Source organism: Rousettus aegyptiacus, unplaced genomic scaffold (genome assembly GCF_014176215.1).
Source record: "Rousettus aegyptiacus isolate mRouAeg1 unplaced genomic scaffold, mRouAeg1.p scaffold_m13_p_4, whole genome shotgun sequence".
NCBI lineage: Eukaryota > Metazoa > Chordata > Mammalia > Chiroptera > Pteropodidae > Rousettus > Rousettus aegyptiacus.
Window position 1 is genome coordinate 141,953,539 of NW_023416307.1, and position 23,780 is coordinate 141,977,318.

Below are 23,780 nucleotides of genomic sequence, written 5' to 3' on the forward strand. Positions count from 1 at the left end.
TTCAGCAGACATTTTGAAAGGACAATAGTTTCTTCTGAAGAACAAATTAAATTCCTAGAAGATCAAGTTTAATGATTATCTCATGACAGAGCAAAAATACGAAAAAAAAATGAAGGTATTAAGTAAAAAATATGAGACAAAGGAAGTAGTTACAACACTTAAGTTGCAACAACAACAAAATAATTCAGGAGGAAAAGAAGTAACATAGCAACAGAATGATGAAAATCAAGAAAGAAAAAAAAAATGGAAAAGTTTCTTAAGATAAAGAAACTTGAAATTTCTGAGCAAAATATAATCTAGGTTCTGGCTGGTTTCATGAAAAAACAAAAGTATGTGTATATAGAGGTACATATACATATGTATATTTATATATACATATATCTATACACATTTGTACACACATGTAAATATGCACATATATGTAAGTATACTTATGAATACATATTGGTGTATGTACCTTGGAGTTACAAATGCATGAGGGTATGTGTGTATATCATATATATATATATATAACATATATTATATATATAATACATACACATGCATGATGCTGTTTATACGCAGGGTAATGCATGGGTGTTTATGAATAATCTATACCTCCTGGTGAAATCCTGGAAGGACAAGGAGACACAAAAATTTTTCTAAGCTTCCAGAAAGAATACATTTCTTAGTAGGGAAAGGGAACCAGTCTAGCATTAGCCTGCAGCCACTGAAGCTAAAAGACAGTGGGACGTCGAGAGACTGCTGAGACGGGGAGTGTCCAGGAATCTCATCTGAGATTTCACTCATCAATCAGAGAGAAGACGGCAATGTTCAGTCATGCAAAGCCTCAGACTGTCATCTGTCCTTACGCTATATCTGTGAAAATATTTGATGAACTAATATAACCAAATGAAAATTGAGCTAGAATAGACATTTCAAGGCAGAGGAGAAGAGGGATGAACAGTGAGTTTCACAAAATCTAGTTAGATATGTACTTACCAAAAAAAAAAAAAAAAAAACTCTACAAATATGATGGCTTTTTTTTTTCTCTCTTTAAACAAATTTCTAAACAGGAAAACAGAGACTTAGAGCAGACCGGCACTCAGAGTGGCAGAGCTGTGATTCAAGTTGAAGCAGTTTGAGTATAGAGCCCATGCTCTTAATTACGCATCCATGTGACTTTCCTTGAAGCCTCAGTGTCTTATCTGTACGGAGTGCTATGACAAAATATCGCAGACTAGGTGCCTTATAAATAGAAATTTATTTCTCACAGTTCTGGAAGCTGGAAGTCTAAGATCAGGGTGCCGGCATGGCTGCAGGCTCCTCCCGTACCCTCGCCTGGCAGAAGGAGCAAGGGAGCTCTCTTTCATAAGGGCATTAATCTTATTCATGAAGACTCTGCACTCATGACCCCAGCTCCTCCCAAAGGCTCTATCTCCTAATACTATCACATTGAACATTAACATTTCAACACGTGAAGTTGGGGAGGATGCGAACATTCAGACCACAGCACTTAGGTCAGGGAGAACTGCTTAAGTAAACAAAACCAGGAAGTTGAGGAAAAAGAGACACATTTGTCAGCAAAAAGTATTTGACAAGAGATACCAAATACAGAGTCTAAAGATCGCAAATAGACAAGGAAAAAAATATTTGTAACACATGACAGAACAAAGTCAATATAACTAATATAATCAGACCAGAACATATAAAAAGTAAACAACTAAATAAAATATGGGCAAAGTATATGAATAGGCCATTCACAGAAAAAGCAATTCGAATTGCCAGTAACTTATAAAAATATCCCTCACCTTATTTGTAATCTGGGTGGCACAAATTAAAACATCTTTGGAACAAAATTTTCTACCCTTTGGGTTGGCTACATTTAAAAGCAGATATAATAGCATTTACTATATAACTGATAAGGACTCTGTTATGTGTATATTTTCAGATGCTTGTAGTCACAGTATAGATTTATATTAATAAAAATAATCTGGTAGTATCTATGAAAATTAAAAATGTAGACACCCAGTAAACCCATTGGGGAACACAATTCTTTAGAAGTCACAACATATTACATTAAGACATTGGCGTACTGCTAAATGTCTAACCATGGACTCTCAAGGAAAGAAGAGAAGGAAGGAAGAAAGGACAGAAGGGAGGGCAAGAGGGAAAGAATGTATGAAAGGAAGAGTAGCACTTGCCACTCTCCATACTGTAACTACTCCCACCGTGACCATGTTCAAGCTACGAGTATGCAGAGTTGGGAAAAATGCACACAGCTTCACCGCACCACCGCTTTAAGACATGTGCACATAAACCTCAATTGCTACATTGCTGTGATCCCATAATGTTGTTTTCTGTATTCTCTCCCTATTGCTAGACTTTTTTTTAAAACAACAACAACAACAACAACAAAACACAATACTTTTGTAATTTTTGACAATCTTATAGAAATTTTTAAAGAGTGGGTTTCACGAGTGTTCTACAGTTACCCTATAAAGGCTTTCAGTATTTTAAGATCTGATTTATTGGGTTCTGGAGTCTCAAACTCAGTCAAATGTTCCATGTCTGTTTCCGCTCCATCTCTTACACATTGTTAAGAGATCTGACAGCTCCATTAATAAAGTGAATCTTCAACACCCCAAGGTTGGCAAAGGAGTGGTAGATAACTTCATTGGACAGTCCATGTGTGAGTATGCTAAGGGAGCTGTCAGATTTCCTTTCAGGTTTGATTTCACGCAAGTTCCGTGAAGGCAGAGACGAGCCTGTCTTATTGTCCCAAGCTTCCAGTGGCTAGGACAATTCCTGGCACTTGGGAGTTACTGAATAAATCATTAATTAGCTAATAAATAAAAAAATAAACTTCCACTTTGCAACATTCAACCCTTTTTGTTTGAAAACCACATTAATAGAAGAATGACAGCAAAAGAGGTCATTTTATGCTCTGAACATTAGTTGTCTCTCTTTACCTTTGTATGGCTTTTTCTTTCCTTGAGTTGAAGAGAGGACTCAGAGGAAAAAGGAGCTTGTGTTTCTAAAAAAAATCTGTGGTTCTTTGTGTTAGCCTTTCTGACACTGTGTGCATCCTTCACATTGCACTTTTTTTCCGGGCTTTGTACTCACCCTTTGAAAATATAAGCTCATCAGAGAGCTTTCTGTGCAGCCACTTGATAATTTTTATTATCATTTAAAAATCTATTCCTGTTATGTTCATTTGGATCTTTATGACAGTATTATCACACTTTCCCCTTTTCATAATCTCTTGCCTCATTTCAGCTGTCTTACTTTTTAATTTCTCAAGCTGTGTTGCCATGCTTCTATTTGTTTTGGCCTGATAAACAAAGAACTTATGGTTTCCCAGCACTCTGAGCCTACTGGACATGGGTGTCACTAGGTATTGGACTGTTTTCCTCAGTTTTATACCTATCTTTGTTCCTCACCTCAAAAGCCCTTGGGCTGTAGTCTATGGGAGAGACATTTTCCTGTCCCTTCACAGTTTAATGATGTAGGTAGTGTTTGCTGAATGCCCACTCTGTCTGTCTGAGTCAGTATGGCCTATTTTATTATAAGCTCCTAGAAAATAACAAATGTCAAAGTATCTAATATATTGCAGTTCCTTTGAGCACTTCAATACTGTATGTGTGGTGCATGTGTTTAAAGAAAATATTTACATGTTTCTAAAGGAAAAAGTCTGAAGTAGGTTGGTATTTAAGTAATTCTAAGTCCTTTAAAAATAATATAGTATCTGTCAGCTGTGTGCATGAGCTCATCAGGGCAGCAGCTATGGAGGATTGTGGACTAAATCAGAGAGTAATGTACAGAGTGGCTCCTTTTCCAAATTAGAAATTTATTAAAAATGGTTCACAAAATTTGTCCTATCTGTAGGCTGCTTGTTTTATCCTTTTTGAAAAGGCCATGAAGAGAAGAAGAAGCAGGAAACTTGGAAAGAGATAAAAGGAATATTATGTGCTAACTAGTCTTGTTCACAGGAGAGATGCATTTTCTCTTAGTTTCAATGTTGGTGAAAGTGAAAACTTAAATATGAAGAAAAACCACATGAAATGTAGTCACTCATAATGTTAGACAGATGATTTTGAGCCAAGAGCTCCACACAAAGCATGCATGTGCATGCACACATGTACACGCGTGCATACACACACACTCACACAAGAAACTTTGGATAGCATGTGGCCTAATTAAATTTCTTTTTAAGATCGTGCTTAATTTGAGTAGTAACTGATAACTGTGTAAGGTTTATAAATATGGAACCTAAGTTTACCTAGGAGTTCAAATTCCTTTTGCTATTGTTCTGTGTATTGTTTGACTAAATATAAAGAAAGGTGATTGTTTTACTAATCGGGTATATTTTATGGAAAATACTTACCTAAGTAGAATGATTGTTTATAATTGAATGAATGGTTATAATCTGTTTTAGCCCCTGAACACATTGTTAAGACACCACTGCTCAACTTGTAACTGATTATTGGAATTGTACACAGTATTTAGGAAGAAATAAATAGCCTCATTCTGTAAAGTCATGCCTATAAAATGACAGTAAACTTCATTGTAATTAGCTCTCACATCCTGATTAGGAACATGTAAACCTGCCAAAGAAGCTTTGTCTTGAAATCCGTGGCCTAAACACTCTATTGTCTGAGTTCAGGGGACAGCACTTCAATGTCCAAGGAATCTGAGATTCTTCATTGAGTTACTCACTGCTTCACCTGCAAAAATGGACATATTCTTTGTCCCCTTGCCAGATTCCCAAGGAAATATGAAGAACGAAGTCTTTTAAGTTCTACAAGACGTATATAAGTAATTATTTAATTGAATATTCTCCTGGGCAGACAAATAGGCTGTATGATTTGACAGGTTCCTTTTCATCTCTATTACCTATGATGGAAATGTATAAATCCCACTCTAACCAGCTCATATGATAATATCTTCAACAGGATCCTGATAGATCTGCTAACCTAGATGGATGTGATTTCTAACCAGTTTCGTATTTCAGTATTATACCAAACTAGAAGGGCACAGTGGATCCAGTTTGGGGTTTTCACTTTGTTAAGCATAGTAATGAATTCATCTCTATTTTCTCCTGTGAGGGCACTGAGAAGAATCTTTCAAGGTTGAAGCATTTTAAAATGATGACCAGTTGTGAATTCAGGCCATAATTCAATTCAGCATGTTATTATGAAGACACCTACAAAGTACAAGACATCCTACTGGGTGTTCACCAGAGGAAAGTTTTCCAAATGCTAACAATATTTGGTCCCTTTTGTCAAAGAGCTTAAAATGTAATCTAGGAGGTGAAAGAATACATATTAAATGCTAGTAACAACAAATTGTGGTGAGGCAGAGCATATTTCCAAGGAGAAATTAACTGTCTGCAAGAATCAGGGGTAAGTATAGAGAAGATGATTTGAGACAAGCTTTGGGGACTTTAAAGTTTATCACTGTTGTTATTTCTGTGGTTTTAAAGCTAAAGGCCTACCTGAGTAGAAATAAAAATGGCTACCCAAGATTGCCATACATTGAATGAATGGACCTTAATTGGTCAGGTCAGTGTCTGACCCACAGTTAGTATTCACTAAGTCTTTAAACAAGTGAGAGACTTGTAAAACATGAGAGAAGAAGGAGGGAACTTTGAGAGAAAGATCAAAACTCTCCATGAGTCTTCCAAGAGCCTGGTTAAATGGTGACACTTAACACAGACTTTTCTAATAGACTGATCTCACCATGGTAGCTATGGAGTCTGAATGTGAACTTGAGAGAGGTGGGGAGATTTTAGAGCACTGGATCCTAATGGGAGAGAAGATATGAAGAATAGATGAGAATAAAGGAAATCGAGTGCAACAAATGAGAGAAACCAAGCAATGAACAGACTTCATCAAATCAGGCACCGTTTTCAGGCTTACATTTAAAGGGAACTTCATGTGTTGGGGACTACCAGTTTTGCTGACTTTACAATGCTATCTCTTGCCTTGGATTCCAAACATTTTATGCAGCTTTGCTTTCATAGAAGATAATGTTGGATTCCTGAGAGTTTTACCTTGACAGTGTTGATATACATAAGCCCTGTTTACCCAAACAGTGGCTTGGGATAATTTTGTTTGTCTACTAAATAGAATAACATTCTTTTCCTGCGGATATCAAACATATTACTGTTTGTGATCATGAGGCTGTTGGTTTCAGGACTGTCATAGGAAAAGAGAACAAAATTCTAATTTTATATAATGAATCAGAATGCAGGCCACTACAGTAAGTCTTTTTTGTTGTTGTTTTTGTTTTAAGTAGTTGATCCTTTGGATTTTTTTTGAAAAGTGTAAATGATCCTTTACACTTTATATAATACAGAAAGTCTGTTAGTGTTTTTCCCTTTTCCCTTTCCACTTTTATCAATAAATTAACACAGTTATATCAATTATATTAATCATTAACAACAGCAGCAAAAATAACAGCAGCTTATGGTTAATATTGACTATATTGGTGAAAGTAATAAAGAGAAAGAGCCCTTTGTGAGTCCAGAGTTAAGTAGAGACTAGAGCTTCATGGAAAATTTTACTGGTCAGGAATCAGGAAAACCTATTTGGTGATTCTGACTTTGCTACACACTAGCAGAGACTACCCTGTCTTTTTCTCTGGATCTCTGTGTTTATGTCAGTAAAATTCAAGATTTAAAGATGTGTTTCTTGGTTACAGATAATAGTAACAAAAAACACTTGTGAGCACTTACTCTTTGTCCCACATGTGCTAAGCCCCTTCCTTGTTTTATCCCATTTAATTCAAATGACAGCTCTTTTGAGGTAAAATCATTATTATCTCAAATTTTCAGTTGAGGGAATAGAGACATAAAGTATATCATGGTGTGATATACCAGGCATTGCACTGGGTGCTTTTCACATATTTTAGCCTATTTTTATGTAATTCTCATAACAGCCCTGCAATCTAGCTCCATTAGGGACTAAAGGAAACGGACTTCAGAAAGCAAAGTGACTTGCCCACCTTCTATAAAAGCATGGCAGGTCCAGGATAAATATACAGGTTTCCTGACTCCAAGGCTGGTACCCTTCTACTACACCCTGTTTACACTGAAACCATTGGAATCTAACTTTTTCCATATCTACAGATTTTTATCTGTAGAAGAAACATAAGAATTTGGCAACTTACAAGCCAAATCTGGCTTATGAATAAGTCGTGTCTGCGTGCATGGTAATTAAAAAATTTTGTAGTTGCCAACATTTTAATATGAGGAAGCTTTCCATGAATCATCTAGATTTCTGGATTCTCTTGAAAAAAATGGAAAGATCTAATATCCCTAGGCTGTAATACCTTCATGACAAGTGACTTCTGGAACTGAATCATGTCCTCTCAAGTTTCACACAGTGCCCACCCAGCCGTCCCCATTCATCTCTGTTACCTCCAAGGCCTTTGTGTTCACGTGGGTTTCGACTTCTGGATTAAATTAAATTTCTACTTCTCCAAAATCAAGGAATTTAACAATTTGCTGCATAGCACAGCAAGTTGGTTATTCTGCTTGGCTTTCTCCATATGAAATATATGGGAATGAAAGTCCTAATGGTGTGGTTTCTCTTTTGCAAGGCTTTTATAGACAGAGTATTTCTCCAGGGTAAGTGACATTTTAAATCCAGGAAAGCCAGCCGAGTCATAATTGGTCCTGTCACCATTTGGGTTTGATGCCGGCACCTCATGTGTTTGCCCTGGTTGAGTAATCTGTTTGCATCTAGGTCGGCCACACACAGACAAATGTGAACTCTGTTTATATTCATTTCCTGCCTGGAAACTTGGTTCCTCCGGGTCACAGCTTTGGAACGATTGATCGATTGGAAATTTACTGGTATAGACTTGGATGCAAAAACTTACTTGAACTATTTTGGGAGCCATGCTTAATATCCTTCCTTGGCTACAGCAAAGGAGACTTTCCCATTGACGGCTCCTGTGGATTAGAGCAATTGCATAAGCATCAGTCTGAATATGAGATATTCAGTGTAATCGACATTTAGTACAGTTGACTCTTGGAACAGCATGGGGGTTAACGGTGCCAACCCTTAGGGCAGTTGAGAATCTGCATCTAACTTTTTATTCTTCCAGAATAACTGTTGCGAGCCCACTGTTGACCAGAAGCCTTACTGATAACACAAATAGTGGATTAACATATATTTTGTATGTTATATGTATTATATACTGTACCCTTCCAATAAAGTAAACTAGAGAAAAATATTATTAAGAAAATCACAAGGAAGAGAAAATATTATTAAGAAAATAATATTGACAGTACTAAAAGTATTTATTGAAAAAGTTCTGTGTAGAAGCGGACCCACACAGTTCAAACCCATGTTGTTAAGGGTTATCCATATTCCTCTTTTCTAGACAATCAAATTCCAGAATTGTCTAAAGTTATATTCGCTAAGTAAATACCTAATATGTATCACCAGTACCTCTCAGTAATGAGCAAATTCCCTGTTATTTCTCGGGTACCTCTCCCAGGCAAGTCAACAAGCTCCACTCCCAGAATTCCCGAGGAACGATAGATTTACCACCGCCTCCCTGCCCCCTCTTTTTCTGTGAGAAGCAGTCTGCAAAGGGCCAAGATCAAGCATAGTCTGCTCTGTGCCTTGTCCTGGGACCAACTTCAGAGGATTCCTAGGGCCTCTTTTTCCCCATTGTGAGACTCTGGCAGCATCTGCCAGATTGACATCAGTGGGCTGCATATGTAGCTTTCTGGATTCAAGATCTTGTTCCTAACCTCTGTCTTCAATCGGTGGGTCACAGGTTAAAATGGGAGAGGAGTAAATTAGAAAATCCTGGAAGCCCTTGAGGAGGAGACTCATTGTCACCATCTTCATAGGGACATGATCCTTGGAATGCTGGGGGATGCCTAATCCAAGTTTGGCAGTACTGCAAGAAATCTCCTATTGCAGTGAGCGTCAAATTTTTTATTAGAAAATATAGTCACTTTAACTCAATCTCCAGCACTCTAGCATTATGAGACTTAGAAACAGCTTCAGCCTCCGTGGAATTTATCCTTCAGTTGCCAAAGTCAAGCATGTGTATAAAAATGTTCAAACAGGAGTTTATAGTCTTCATTGAGACACTCACCATCAGCACTGTAAAAAAGATTCCACGCAGTAAGTAATCCCTTGTTCATTCCTGATTTATAACACCCAGACACTGTCAAGGACAAATTTTGGGGTAAAAGGAAATAATTGCTTTAAAACTAAGGTGGGTTGGGGTGGTGTTAAACTGTCTTAGGAGTGAATAGTAGGCAGAATTGGAATTGACTTCAAATAAGTCACCTTTTAATATTTAGCTACATTAAACATTAATAAGAATACCAAGAGACCATGTTTAATGTTTTAAGTTGCTGTAGGTTAAATGACCAAAGATAAGCTTAATGCAAAGTTGAGCATAGTTTGAGATAGTATAGGATATTTCTAACTTGACTTTTAAGTGCTGAAGTCTTCTTTCTGTGTGGGTAAAATCGTCAGTAATGGCTCTCATGCATGCAAAGAACCCAGAGAGTAAATAACCCTGATGGAATGTGTTTCCTTTTTTTTTTTTTTTTTTTTTTTGCCGTCGTTCTCTTTCAGTAGGCCTGTAGCTTCGAAGATGACTGTGAATGAAACATTGTTTTGGCATCATATTTCTCACATGAGAGAACTTTCTCAGTGAATTTATCCCGTAAATAATGTGCAAAATACTTTTGAATTGACCACATCTTCTGGAACTTCCCTCTGAGACTCAGTTGTTCTGGCTGTTGTATCTGTTTTCAAAGTATTTCGTGTAAATGATTATTTATGTATCTGGCTATCAGGTAAAGTCAGACGTTTCTATGTGGATGGTAGCAGAAGTTAGAGAAAGATCGTGAAAATATGTTGAGTGTGCCATTGTATTTGGTGCTTAGAGGTCTCTGGGTTTCATTGTGCTTTCCTTTCAAGCCCTTCTTAATTCTGGCTTCTTTCTAGCCATATGACAGCTGTTTATTATTCTGTTTGCAATTCATTTCTGGATGAATTACCCATTGCTCTGTCTGCTTGTCACTGTTGTGGCTTTTTCAAGTTCCCATGTGAAGAAGGGGGGGGGGGAACCAGTCTAGGCTTTGTAAAGTGCTGGACTTTGTATTCAGATTAGAATTATTTTGAGAACGCTGCTATAGAATTTAGGTTTCCTCAAACAGAAGGATTTATGTAAAGCCATATGTTGGTGTGCTTTCCACAGATAAAGGCTTAGAAATATTCTTTTTAGAATCCCATAACGGGTGGGTGGTTACCTTCTTTGGTCAGGCCGGCCTGCCCTGTACACCTGGAGCTGCAGCAGAGTCTCTGTGAGGTGCTAGTGCATGATCTTCTCAGTGGCTATTCTCTCTTGAGGCACCAAGAGTCAACCGAAAGGATATGATAGTGAACTCGGTAAGCAGCCGAGGTGGGAGTGATCTAGCTAATGTGAAGTGATATGCTTAATCAATACTTTATCTGGATTGTCAGTTATGAAAGGCTTAGGAAATAATGCAACAAAATACTCAGTTCTGAAATAACACTGAGTGTCAGTTCACCTTTCTTTGATTCAGGAGGTCCTTTAGAATCTTTATATCCTGGGGGAATAGTTAATAAAGATTCAGCTCAAGAATGTCTGAAAAGCCAGCCTTTATTCTGCTTAGGAAGAGAAATCAAGTCTCCTGGGCCCAGGAGAGGGAAAAGAGCCCGAAACAAAGGTGGACATGTTTGTAGTTAGAGATATTAATACTCACCACTGTCTGCCTCTGCTAATGTCCCCGCAAATCTTCACTTCTGGAGTATAAGATGGGTCAAATAGGGCCTCCTCTTTACTGGTTTTGGTCCCTCACCTATTAGCACCTAGTTCTGTGATATACTTTGAAGTGCTTAATAAATCAGCCACTAATTTTTAGCAAAAGCTCAGGATTTTATGGACAGGTCTCCCAGGGATGGACCTGATACTGGTTTATCTAGCATATCTTGCTCAGCGTGCCTCTGACTGGACTCTCACTCATATCTGATGATGCAGCATCTCTCATCCTGTTGGCCTGTAGGGCTTAACACAGGCCACGTGACTCTAGTGTCCTGACTTGGTGCCCTGTCTCAGTTCCAGGCTTCCGGGCTCATCCTTCAAAGGGTTGAAAAAAGCATCACAATTTCCTTCTCTTAGGAGCGTTCTCACCCTTGACAAGCCTGTGAGACAGACGAACCTGACCTCTTTGGCCTGTTGTCTGTCAGCTCTGGTTGAATATTCACTCTGCAGAGTGTCATGTCAGACATCGTGGAAAATTATAGAAGAAGGAGGTGATGCACTCCTGGCCTTTGAACATCTTATCAACTTACAGGATAGACAGAACCAGCACAAAGCAAAATACACAAAAACTCAAATGTTAGTTAGTTAGACATATATCATTTGTTATTTATCAATCCAATTAACATAGCCCGAGAATACATATTTGTGTGTGTGCGTGTGTGTGTGTGTGTATCTGTATGTGCATATAATTGAAGCTTTTGCTGAAAAGACTGAAGTGACTGGAGCTGGAAAAAAAAGATTATTTTCTACTAAGTTTTAGTTCGCCAAGAATGACCCTGAGACAAGGATTTGAGAGCAAGTAGTTTATTCAAGGAGTATAGGAAACGCCAGTACGAGGAGAGGGAAAGAAAGTAAACGATGTGTTACTGAACCAGCTGAGGATGACTCTGGACTCTGGGGCTCAGGGAAATTTGGGGAAATTCTGGGGAACAGCTAAGAACATGCAATCAAAATTACTCCCCAGCTTCTATCAGCCACAGTTGAAGACTCCTCTCAGGACAAGTTAATACCCAGATGCTCCTGGACTGCCATGCCCAGACAGTTTTTGGAGAAAAATCTCATGCAAAGAGATGAAGCTTGTCCTTGGAAAGGCTGAGGGATAAGGGTAGAGCACCAACAGCCTCTGCTACCTTCACAGGTGTTAATGAGAGTCATGACTTGAAAGGAGACTAGGGTTTTGAACACTGAGGAAACCAGTACCTATGAAGACCAAAATTAACAGTGGATGAAATTGAAGCCAGAAACTGTAGGCTTTCTCATACAAGTTACTTGAAGGCATGTGGCTAACGTGGCACAGGGAAGAAGGTCCAGACTATCAGTTGAAGTAGACCGAAGATTGAGGGCATTTTAGAGTCTGAGGAGCCAGTTCGTGTTGGCTGCTCCAGCTCAGGATACCCACTGATCTAGCAGACACACCTCCAATTCTGTTCACGATGGAACTAGCAAGTGGGTTAGCCACACCATGCATTGTGGGACAGTCACTGCTTCTGTGACATGAAGTCCTGATTCATCTACAAGAATCATTTCAGAAGAATGAGAACTGAATGTGATCGGAGATGCTATTGGTCAACATGTCCTTCCTTCGACTTATCTGGATCAAAGAGCCACTGTATTTACAAAGGATAAGACTGATGACATTAGGGGAGTGTGGGTGGGAATAGTCATGGTCAGTACCTCTAAAGTGTATCATATCGTATCGGTATCATATCGTATCGTATCGTATTGTATCATAACATGTACCTTCTTCTAGAGGGACTGGCAATAGGGAAAGTTAAGACTGTCAAATGCTGCAGCACCACAGAGAACTTATTCATCTGACATAGTTACTTGTTGCTATATTGCTACAGAAGGCCTGCAACCCTAGGCTTTAGCAAATAACTCTGAAAGGACTCCCATGTACCGATCTTTGTTATTGGAAACATCCATGTGTTTTCCTGACATTTAGCCACCCTGGCAGATGTGCCCAGCAATGAGCTCAGGGGTTAATTCCTCTCTAACATATCAAAGCATATGATTTGATGTGCTCTGTTTCTTTTTTCTATCCTGCCTCTAGATATCGGGCAGAGGAGATCTATAATAGAACTATCAGGATCTGTTGATAATTTATTGATAGCTTTTATCTGGGAAAAATATATAAGACATGCTCATACATTCTTATATACACAGTAACAGAGTTTGTCCATGGAAGAGGAAAGAGTGTCTATTAAGTTGGAGCTTGTAGCTACACAAGTTACTTTAACGAGAATTAGTATAAAAACTTAAGTAGCGGAGGAAAAGATTTTCTTCAGCCTTTTTAAGGTCCCTGGCTGGGCCTGAAAATTAAACTGACAAAAAAAGCATACAGATTCAGTTAATATAAATTTTATGTGTTATGGAGCCTTCATAGGGAAACAAAGTCCTGTGTAATTTTATGCAAAGTATGATAAAGAGTGGGCAGTCATGGAGGAATAGTATGAGCTAGTGTAGTAACCTGGGGGAAACTTGGCAAGTCCTGTTAGGATTCTTCTTGGGGTCCCTTTGTTTTTGGAGATAAGGATGCTCCTTTTGTCTGGGTATAGGAAAAGCACCTCTCACGTGAGGCTCTTGTAGCCTATTTCAGAGTAAAAGGGTGACAGGAAGAGGAGGCAGGCAGAGTGAGCTTTCTGCTTCTGCTGTTTTCTCAAACTTCTTCAGCTTAAAGTATTCAATATGTAAAGGTGGCATATTTGAGAGGCAGTGTGTCCTGAACTCTATCACTGGTTAACCAGGTGTTGGACAATCCAAGAGGTACAAAAGGGTACTGAGGTTCACAGAGGTAGTAAATTGTAGGATGCAGCTATACCTTTAGGGCTGGGAGAACAAATGGAAGAAGTCAGAATAATGAAAACATAAATACTTGGATGATAGTTCTTGCAGATTGGGGTCCCAGACCTCCAAGGAGGACACACTGGACAGCTGGCTGTGCTGGAGAAACTGATGCTGCGAGTATAGAGAGACTGCAAAGTGGAGTCGGTCGCTCTTACTGAGTCAGCTGCTGCTCCCAGGGTGAAGAGTTGTCTCTGGGGCCATGCTGACAGAACGAGAAGCAAATATGGAGCCAGTTACCGCACCCCCCCCCCCCCCCCCGCTTCCAGTCGGGACGTAGCACCCCCTACCGGCAGAGGTGTAATCTGGAGAGTCATCACCATAAAACCTCTAAACAGGCGAGAGACAATAAGTTATAAACCAACAGAGAAAGCATACACATGTCCATAAGAGAGAGAAATACAGGAGAGAGAAAGAGAGGAGAGAGAAAGAGCGAGAGACAGAGAGAGAGACAGAGAGAGAGACAGAGAGAGAGACAGTGAGAGACGGAGAGAGAGAGAGAGACAGACAGACAGACAGACAGAGAGATAGAGAGAGAGACAGAGAGACGGAGAGACAGAGACAGAGACAGAGAGACAAGAGGTACCCATCTGAGCGAGCTAGCAAGAACACGCATGTATGCAACAGCTGGCTGGGATAAAGAGTGTTGTTCCTCAGTTATAGAAATAACCATAATAATAGCCCGTACTTAAAAATTTGGTTCAGAGAGGAATAACATTAAGAGCCCTTATTTAGCCTCGGGTGGGGTGGTGATTAAGTTCCAAAGTCAGGGCATTAAGGGAAAATCACATGTAAACATTAGTGGCACACACTAGGACTCAGAGTCTATTGAGAAAACAGATTTGCGTCTCTCATTTCATGCTTGTTCTGTGGCGCACACATGCGTACTGAGTGGAATGCAGGTGGAAAACCTCGCCCTTGCCCTATTTATATTATTGCTTTCCCTCTCTCTCTTCTCCTCTCTCACCAAGCATGGAGAGAGGACTTCTAAGCGCCGTGTACGTTATCCACAGCTTCACCTTAAACTGTACCAAGTGTGTGCTAAGCGCTCTCTCCTATGCTATATAACTTGATGATCTCATTGACCCTAAAAATGGTATGATTATGCCTCACTCACTGAAAAGCCATTAGATGCACAGAGAAGTTTACTAATAGACACAACTCGTGGATGACAAAATCTGGATTTCAAACTCGAGTATATCTTCCTCCAAAGCTTATGCTCTATACTCAGCATAGCCCTGCCCCCTCCTTTGAAGGTTCTGTGCTGACTTCATGCTGTGGGCAAATCACGTCATCCCCAAAATCAAAATGAGGGATGTGCTTTAAGATATGATAGTCCTGAATTGTCCAATATGGCGGCCACTGGACATGTGTGGCTATTTAAAATTAATTAAAATTAAGGAAAATTTAAAATTCGGTTCTTCAGTCTCACTAGCCACATTTCAAGAGCTCAAAGGCTACATGTGGCTAGCGACTATCATATTAGACATCCCAGAACATGTCCATTCTTGCAGAAGATTCTGCACTAGATGCATCGTGAATGAGGGCATAACTCTAAAACTTAGTTAAGAAACCTAGCTCAATACCTTACTAGTTGCGCACTCGTGGGCAGATTACTTAGCCTCTCTGTACCTCAGTTGTCGGATCTGTAAAATAGGGGTAGTCAAGGCAGCTCTCATAGGACTCAGATGAAAGTTAAATCAGACTATTTGTAAAGTTTTTAGCACAGTACCTGGAACCTCATGAGTTCTCAGTATGTTACCTAAAGGGGAAAAGGTCTCTTAGCTCTAACCCTAAGGAAACTTCTAAACACTCTACCATCTCCGTCTATACCCTGATGTTTTTATTTGGGGAAGATAGAAAGGAGCTTAAAGCAGAGTAAAGAGTATCTTGATAATCTACATTTGGAGTGCTTAATGGAGTCAAGGAATCCTGCATTAGCTCACACGATTACTTTAGTTAACTTACATCCCCGGAACTCATACCATGCATCAGGTTCTGATCCAAGAACGTAATACATACTCCCTCATTTAATCCTCCAAACAGGCCTATGTGATAGATATAATCTTCCTTCATTTTTAATATCCTCACATTTCCATATCTTCCACATTTTATGGCTTATCTTGATAAGTCCTCCAGGAGTAGGGAGGGTAGAACAAAGATGAAAGAGTAAGACTCTACTCTTAAGAAGACAGTAGAAAAATAAATAACTGTAGCGTATACATTACCTCAGGCTAGATAACTTACGTGCATTATCTAATTTAATGCGCCTACAACATAGGTGATATCCTCATTTTGTAGATGTGGAAAAATGCTAAAACGGTTATTAAAACTAGCTGAGCATCACACAGCTGGTTCAGGGTGAGAGCTAAGATTCTAACTGAGGCCCAATTCCAAGTCCCATACATGGCATCTTGATATCTATTAATAGGGAAGACACCACTTTTGTGTATTAAAGTGTAATATAAGGTAGGAGTAAAAGAATATAGTTACATTGCCCTAGATGTTAAGAGAAAGAAGAGATTACTCCCAGCTGAGAGGGCCATGAAAGCCTCCTTTGAAGAGGTAGCATTCAAAATGGAACTTGAACATTGGTAGGATGTGGGAATGCGACATTGGGGGAAGAAGATTCCAGGCAGAGGGAGTAGCACAAACAAAGACTCCGGCAGGAGTAGGATACCCTGTGTATTTGCAATATAGGCCAAGTAGGGGGATCTGCTTGGGTGGGATGGAGTGTTTTGTCACCAACATTGCCTAGAGTTGCCAGTGCATGGTCATAGTAAAAAAAGGCAGACTGAGTTCTTAATTTTTAGTATTTTTTTTTTCTATTGCTTTTAAGACAATGTGCATGCTTTATTATGTGTGCCCGGGACAGACCACTCCCACCAGTCCCTACCTGTTGGTATGCCACTGGTAGCGGGCTTTGTTGGGATAAGTTTCTCTCAAATGCCTTTCTCTCTCTGCCCCCCTTGGTGGCACTGCAATCTCCTCTGATTCTCAGCCTGCGTTCTTCACTAGAATGCTACCCATCCCATGTTCAGGAAAGACAGGTTCTGTGAAGGACAAAGAGGTAGCCGTAGGTCTTCCATGAGTTTGGGAAAAGGAGGGTCAGAAGTGGAGCCAGGTGTCTGTCACACTCCATTTCTGGAGTTCTTCTGCTCCAGGCAGCCCGCCTGGGATAGAGACCTTCCCCAGGATTCGAATGATGCTTTAGAGCCAACCAGCAATGCTAGATTAACCCAAAGGGCATGGACCATGGGCCTGGAGGAATCTTCCTAAAGATTTTTCTCTTGGTGGGAAGTTGAGAGTTTGAAGTCAAAGATTGAAATCACTGAAGAGAAGACTAGGTGATTGTTGATACCCCTCCTACCCCACCCCCCAGGCCTCCCCCCATGACTACCACCCCAGGGCAAAGGAGAAAGAAGATCTCCTGCTAATTTTCAACTGCATTTTGCTCTCTGTTATGTAGTATTTCAGTGACAGGACCCACTCAGGAGAGTTGGGCGAGGCTGGCTGAGGTTCTCAAGGAGCTGAGTTATGAGGTCCGGTGCCCGCATGGCAGTGGAATGATGCTTCCTCACCTTTCAGACCTTTGAGACCTCTGGGTGGTCTTAGAAGTCACCTCAAGCCTCCCATCCAGGATACGACTGCCTGGGGGAATTCCAGGGAAAGGTAGCAGGTAGAGTATCCTTTCTGAGTTTTATTCCCTCTCGTCCTCCCTTCCCTCCTTTCTGTGTGTCTGTATTGCTCTGTTGTGCCTCCTTCTCCTCAAGATTTCGTAAAGCAGTGATGCAGGGGTATTTATTTTATGTTCTTGTCAACAGAGATATCATGGACCGAAAGGTGATGGGTACCCCAATGAGCTCTCACTACAAGATCTCAAAGATTCCAAGCCACTGGCTGCTCCAAGCATAAAGCCACCGTTCTGGAGAGGCGGCAGGAAGCGAGCCTGGAGGAGGTGAGGAAACATCACTCTTCCCTCTGCCCTTGACTCCATCGACCTTTAGTTATCCACTGGTTGGGGCCCAGGCCTGATGGGCTTTCTCCTATGTGTCCTTTCATAGGCTCTGCTTTTTGGCCAGAGGACAGACCACCTCCTCAGGTGTCCTGGGGAACTACTGAAGGACAGCGAGGGCAGAAACACAGCAGCTGGACCCAAGAAGCACCCAGAGCGGAGCTCAAGCCCAGCACTCCTTCAGATGAAGCTCTCTGGGCTACGGTTCTGGACTGGACTGTCTTTGTTTTGCTATCATCTGCATAACACACAGTTCTGGATGCTTTTGATTGGTTGGCTTTCTTTCTTCTTCTTTTTTATTCCCTCTGTCTTTTCTTTTCCTGCTCTTGGCTCTGGGAATTGTAAGAAAACAATTACTTTAGAAAGTATAATTCTGTTGCTGACATTAGGCTTGTTTATGACCAAATTCTGTCACCAGGGATTTTCTGCATTGCAATCCCCCGGTTACCTTGTAAATGGGGCTATGTGGTTTGATTTGTGTAGTACTGATCCTTAGATTAAGAATACATTTTTGTTTCTTTCCTGTTTTTTAAGTCTGGATCCAGGTAATGGCCTGAGTCACATTTGCTTAGCCTCTGGAGCAATCTCAATGTGATATCACTTGGAGTTGAAATATAATCAAACATACATTATACCTGGGGCGCTTGCACACTATTTGATATATATGTTACGCTACAAAGAAACACAAACCTTATAGGTTGAAATTTAATTCCCGTTTGATCCTGCAGCTAGAATGGGGGAGAAATTATAAATATCAAAAGTGGCTTTAAATACCCTGAATGGAAGCTAACTGACAGTAACTGGATGGTTTTGAAATGCCATTTTCTAAGGCAAAGCAGAAATTGGAGATCAACTGACCTCATCAACAGTGTTGCTCAGATCTGTCTGTGGATCTGCTCATCTTGGAGGAATTAGAGAAGAGGGCATGCTTCTGCGTTTGGGTTTACGGAAACTGTGGTATTTATGACTTATGTTCTGTAACTGTGCCTGCCTTGTAATAAAACACCTTCAGCTTACTCAGCAACAAGGTCTCTGTCAATTTCCTGCAATACTGTGTCCCCGGAGGCTTCGTGAGAAAGTCCAGGGCAGACCTACAAGTAGTTGACCTGCTAAAGATCTCAGCTAGATGCCACCTTATTGCGCTTTCAGAGATGTTACCAGAGCTACGTGTTGTTTACAAGTGAGGGCGGCGCGTGTGGTTACCTTCTCTATTCCTCATATTATAGTCAACTCCAGAAGTCTTTAGTCATGACATGACCCTGTATGTTACTGTCTGCCCCCAGTCTCTAATTCTATAGTCCCTTCTGATTTCTCTGAGATTATAGGACAAACCACAAACTCTCTGAACCTCAATTTCCGCATATATAAAATGGCCATAATGACACTTCCTATAGTTATGGTGATAAGTGCCTATAAAAGAATACCACATGGACGGCAGTTTACACATTGTTAAGCACACGGGGATGTGGCAGCACTCCGTAAATTGTTATTTGTGAATAAAGAATTGAAAGTACATTTTAATTTCTTATAGTTGATCTTTGATTAAAAACACTGAGCAACCTCTGAGTAGCTTCTTAGACCTCCAGCTTAAAGCCATTAGAAAAAAAAAGTGAAGATTCATGGGACAGAAGTCAAGAGAAGAGAATCTGCCGTTACCTACTTTGGCCACATAGCCACATACCTTAATTCCTCCTATGGAATCGGGGAGATGTTTTGCCTACTTCACAGGAATGACACTATTGCTTTTATAGAAAGTGGAATTTACCACACACGTAGATACATTTCATGCCTATTTGCGACATTGGGTCTATGCCATCAGAGGCCAGGGGAGTCTCTCTGTAAATTCTGATGAAGAGGTCTCATTCACTGTGGGGTAGCATTAGACCTATCTGGGGCCTTTCAGACTGTATCTGCTACTTTAGTACAAAGCACTTTTGAGAAAATTCCAGCACTCTCTACCACCACACCTGAGATTTTGGGATGACCAAATATGAAGCAAAGATAAGAGCTACAACAATTTATTTCCTATTGGGTGGCATATGAAGTAGTTATTCTCCGATTGCCATAGGATGTATTACAGTCGCACAGGTATTAATCCTGGACTTTGAGCCATGCCTAGTAGAAAGAATATTTTCTACTGTCTGCCTCGAAGTCATTAAAATAGTAATAATAACACTATAACAAGTAATAATTATTAAGTACTTAGTTTATGCTGATTACTGAGCAAAACACTTTATAAGCACTCACTTAGTTAATTGTCACAACAATTGCATAACGTGTGTACACTCAATTCCCATTACCTGGATGAGACATGAAATGGCTAGGTAATTGGGACAGGCCTCCCAGTTGGTGAGAGTCACAACTGGGATGCCATAAGTCTTTCTGTCTCCAAAGCTTAGACTCTTTCCCACTGTGGTCAGCTGCTTCGTCGCCTGGGTCCCTGTCCCTGTCTGCTTTTCTAGCTTCTAACTTCGAGCCTCACCTTTGGAATGTCATTATTTATAAATTGGGACTATTAACTATCATCCTCTCCTGCCTGCTTCCTACAATTATTGTCTAAGCTCTTGGCAAATATATGTCAACTAGTTGCAAATCAATATGAAAAGTAAGGATTTTATTTAAAAATAGCATTTTTAAATGTAAAAATAGACATTTGAATGGAGTCCAGGTTCAGCCTGCCTTAAGCTGATTTCTACTCTCATTTAGCATTCTGAGGTTCTAACTGCATCACAATCAGGGAAGCCCTCCCTGGATGTGAATATTGAGCCCAAGAGCTATCTCAAGAGTAAATGAGGGAGCGCCAACTAAAGGCAAAACAATATTATATTCTTGAGCAAAATGACGCTGACCCTAACCTTAGCTTCTACAGTCTGTATCAAAGGCCCTTATTCAGGTCAGAGGAAAATAGGCTCTACTCACTTCCCACCAACACCTTATCCAGAAGGTGGTATTATCATGTGTCCGTTGAAGGACCACAGGAATTTAAAGCAGTTATATATCTGCAGGAAGATTCTGTCATATCCAACTGGCTTCTTGTCCATACTTCTAAGGCCTTTCTCTTGCTGTGGTACCATTGTGCATCCCAGGCCAGAAGTGCCAGGGTCTTTATTCTCCTCCCCTCTGAGTGTAGTCCTCAACCAAGACTGAAGAAAGTTGGTCTAGAAATGCCCCAGCTCCCTCACCGTTTGGTTGGTCTGACTGAAGCATGCTCTGCATTGGTTCTGAGTCCCCCAGGGAGGTGACACTCTAGTTGCCCATGCTGGGAACTGGTTTATAAACCTGCTTTTGTTGGCTGCCTTTTCTTCCTTGTCTCACACCCTCACTTCTCAGCCAGTGTTTCCTGGGGGCACCACCCCAACAAGTAGTTAATTTGCATATAAATTCTTACATTAGGATCTGCTTTTAGGGGAAGCACCAGTGAATTAAAGTAATAGAAATAATAATGTCCCAGAGAAGACACAGGAGTATCATTCAGGACTAAACAGTTTCTCACCTTGTTCTTCTATTGATACCTCTGCTATGTTAGGAACTGGTCTATAAATCTGAGACCCACTTGTCAGAGAACAATTTCTTTTCTGTGCAACAGGCATCTCTAGAGGTTAAGAGATGTTTTTCCTTTAAATGAAAGACTCGACAAACATGAGACTGGACTAGAGTCACCTGATGGTGAATCCAATTACAATTCACTGGCTAGAACAAGTAATTAAATATGAGGGGGTAATGGGAAAAGGAGAGGCACAAACCTAAAGGCCCCTTTCACCTTTCAAGGACTCCTATTTGCCTTTGAATAACTTCTGCTTCAATTAACATTGATTGAGCCTGCCTAAAGTGTCCGGCTCTTGTCAAATTCCATTACAAGAGGCTCCAAGACGCTCTCTGTCTATAAGCCTTTGTTGTGCCGGGACATTTTTGTAGGAATATTGAATATTGTGCGGAGTAGCTAACACATTGATCAAGACCATTACACAAAAGGTTTGCTTCTTCTGGCATGGCAGTTCTGTAAATAAGAGGCCATCTTCGAAAATTCTCTAAATTCAAGTTATAATGCTCTAAAAACCATGTCAGACTGACCCACTACCACTTTTAAAGATAAATGTTGAAAATGTCAACCCAGTGAAGTAAGAAAATGTGCCTGAATCTTTGTTAGAGGCATCACACACCTAATTTATTTTTATTGATGTTGAGAGGGGGCTACACAAGGAAACACATTTCCTGTATGGGTTCCCAGTCAGGACTTCAATGTTTATTTTATCAGAGGTGTAAATGGAATTATAGTATGTACCAGAGTCTGCCTTATCTCTTTACTTCTCATTCTTCGCTAAGGTCTTGGAGAGTGAGGCTATATTTTATGCAAGAATAGGACAAGATTCCTATTGGGACAAAATCAGAGAATAACATTGTTTTTAGTATTTTTTTTATTGTAAGAGGACTTTTTATTGTAAAAAAAATCTTTTCAGGCCCACATTTTAAATCTCATTAATTATTAATTTTCTTTCTAAACATTAACATGCTACTTTTGCCACTAATAAAACTTGCTTCATGAATCAAATCATCTTAAATATTTAAATCTGATTACAAATTTAAGTAGACAAATTCTCTTAAGTATTTTAATAAAATTTCTACCGATTTCGTTTAAAAGCTTCGCAAACTTTAAAAGCAGATGGCATGCACATGCATGCATGCACACATACATACACACACAATCACAATAGAGTTCAAAATTTATTATACCCACACTTAACTAAGAAGTATTTATACAAGGTTTTGATTTATTTCTTCATTTTTTATAAATCTATTTTATCCCTTTCCTGTTTTTTATACTTCTCAATGTTTATTATACTTTCCTGGAGTTATAGTAATCTTGCTAGACTTGAAACTAAGAGAATGGAATTTCAGAGCAGCTGAGTTTACAGATTTGGGGGTATCAGCCACTTGATTTTTGATGGGCGTATAGGATCTTAGTGGATCTCTTCAAGGTTATTTCTGTCCTGGGCTGATGTTTACTGCCATGAGTTTTTTTCCTTGAGAGTCAAGCTTCAGTTGCTATGTCAATGAGTCACTGGAAGCCTCTGTCTTGTACTAGCAATGCAAAGCACCCCTAAGGTCTCCCATGTCCATTGAATCTTGGTCCCAGGCAGTGAGCCTTTACTTTGCGATGACTTAATTTCTCAGTTTTTTTATTTTTTTTAAACACAACCAGCATTTCTTCATCTAGGGCAGCAGATACTCTTTTGGGGGTTGTTGTCTTATGCATCAGCTTCCAACACCCCGCTGGAGTCTACTGGCTATTATGTGTATCCATAGGAGCAGATGACTTTTTTGGTCCATCAAGAAAACTCTAAAACTTTCCTTGAGTTATTTGACTTAAAATTCACTGTAGCCATTTCTTTCTATTTGCTGAGAATAAATATGTATATATATATATATTAAAATGTACATCAAATAAAAATCAACAACATCTATATGTCAAACCTCTAAACTACCTATTAAAAATATTTTTTTAAAATTGCCCTTCTGTTTGTTATGTAATGACCTTTTTGTATACCCTTACTTGTTCATCGTTGAGTACTAGTATGGACTCAAGGCTTTTCATAGATATAAGTTATTCCATTGAACTAGAATATTCTTACTGCTCAAATTATGGCAATGTGGCTGTCCCCTTCCTTATCTTTTCAGCATTACTTCTGAGACATTTCTGAAAGTTTCTTGCTTAAAGGCAACAAGCTATTCCAAACCCATATTGATTTTTCTCTACCATTAGCTAAGATTTTAGTTCCTGAGAAGCCCTGATTCCTATTAGTAGAAAATAGCACTGGGATTGCATATCGGTTTTTTTCTCCATGAGTAAGAAGGTAATAGACAAATTCCTATGACTTTTGGCCACTGTAATGGAAGTGCTGGAAAAGGGTATATTTTCAGATCATAAATTTTCATTATCATTTTCTAATATAAGTGCTATTATTATCTATTGTAAATTTTTATTTAATATTATTTTAAAATTTTACTTTTCTACAGCATGTTCTCTTGGATTAGCAACTCAAACTGTGATCACACTCCTTTTTCATTTACTTGCCTTGATTTATTGATCACCATTTTGTAGTTCTTTTATTGA

General features: G+C 39.6%; 1 protein-coding gene and 1 long non-coding RNA gene across 8 annotated transcripts in view; both read left to right on the forward strand.

Annotated features, from left to right (window-relative positions):
• RBMS3 (RNA binding motif single stranded interacting protein 3) overlaps positions 1 to 23,780 on the forward strand; it is a 1,178,968-nt gene that overhangs the window by 129,837 nt on the left and 1,025,351 nt on the right. The window lies entirely within an intron of this gene.
• On the forward strand, positions 8,293 to 17,606 carry LOC118601772. Its single transcript, XR_004950593.1, has 3 exons — positions 8,293 to 9,131; positions 17,123 to 17,332; positions 17,478 to 17,606. It is a non-coding gene; the product is annotated as an uncharacterized LOC118601772 (long non-coding RNA).